We start from the raw sequence: 1148 nt of genomic DNA, 5'->3' as shown, positions 1-1148 counted from the left end.
GACTCGACTATAGCGAGACTAGTGTCTTGTCCTTCATTAAAAAAATTTTTTTACGAGAGAGAAGCTCTGCGGCCATGATTTTACTGTGCGCGATCTAGGAGCATAAATCTATGGCCGTACCTTGTTTTACGGTGCAGTGCGCTCGTCAGTGGGTCACTCAATGAACAGCGTTTCCGCTCTGCCTACTATCTTCAGATACATTCAATCCAAAACATCCGCGTGCTTTGTGTGCGATTTTCCCTAGTCGTCTTAATTGCAATAATTGAATTTCTTCTTCATCTAAACAACGCCAAACAAAATGCAAACTTTCTAAGCTTATTGATGTCTTTTCTAATTTGGGGAACACCATTTTCACTTGTTGCTATAGCAACATAACAACAGGTTGTTGGGTTCAAAACAGCTGTCGGCGCTGTTCTCTTGCCCGACTTTCATGACGGTAACTGTAAAGGAAATGTCTGATTCCCGCTATATGAAGACAAGAAAATCAACCTGTCGTAGCGTGTGAATTTACAATAAACGAAACAAAAACACAAACCACATATAGGATGCAACATAGAGATCCAGATATTTTTGTAGATTTTATGGGCTTAGCTCCACTAAAATTATAATATGATAATGTCTATTCCATTTCACATACATTTTTTTCTTCCAATAAGTTACCGTATGTTGTTCACACTTTGATATAAATTTTGCAAAGATTTCAGCCATGATTTAATTTCTGTTTCTCTGCGTATCGTTAAGGTCAGATGATTTTACGCCGCCATTGGCTCAGTTTAGATCATTTAGGAGGGGACAGGGAGGGGGGGAGGTCGACCCTGTCGGGCCGATCGTGGGTTGCAAGGGATACACTGTCCCAGCTGAAAGACTGAGGTGATGGATTAGAATTCTCCCGTCACGGAATCAAACTCCGGCGATGTGAGTAGACAGCGAAGGACTTCACCGACTCACCTCAGACACCGGTTCCTTGCCTTTCTAAGGTTGACATTGACCTTGGTTTTGCTACTAGAAATCTTGTAAGAGCAGAAGGAACCGAAGCGTTATGGCAACCAGGTTTTTTAGTTTTAGTAGAGGTTTTACGGCGCTCGCAACTGCATAAGGTCATATGAGCGCCAAGGGGTGGATGTCAACAGAGAAGTCCTTACAGGGAA

The sequence above is a fragment of the Aplysia californica genome, unplaced genomic scaffold (genome assembly GCF_000002075.1).
Source record: "Aplysia californica isolate F4 #8 unplaced genomic scaffold, AplCal3.0 scaffold02196, whole genome shotgun sequence".
Taxonomy (NCBI): domain Eukaryota; kingdom Metazoa; phylum Mollusca; class Gastropoda; order Aplysiida; family Aplysiidae; genus Aplysia; species Aplysia californica.
This window is presented reverse-complemented; position numbering follows the sequence as displayed.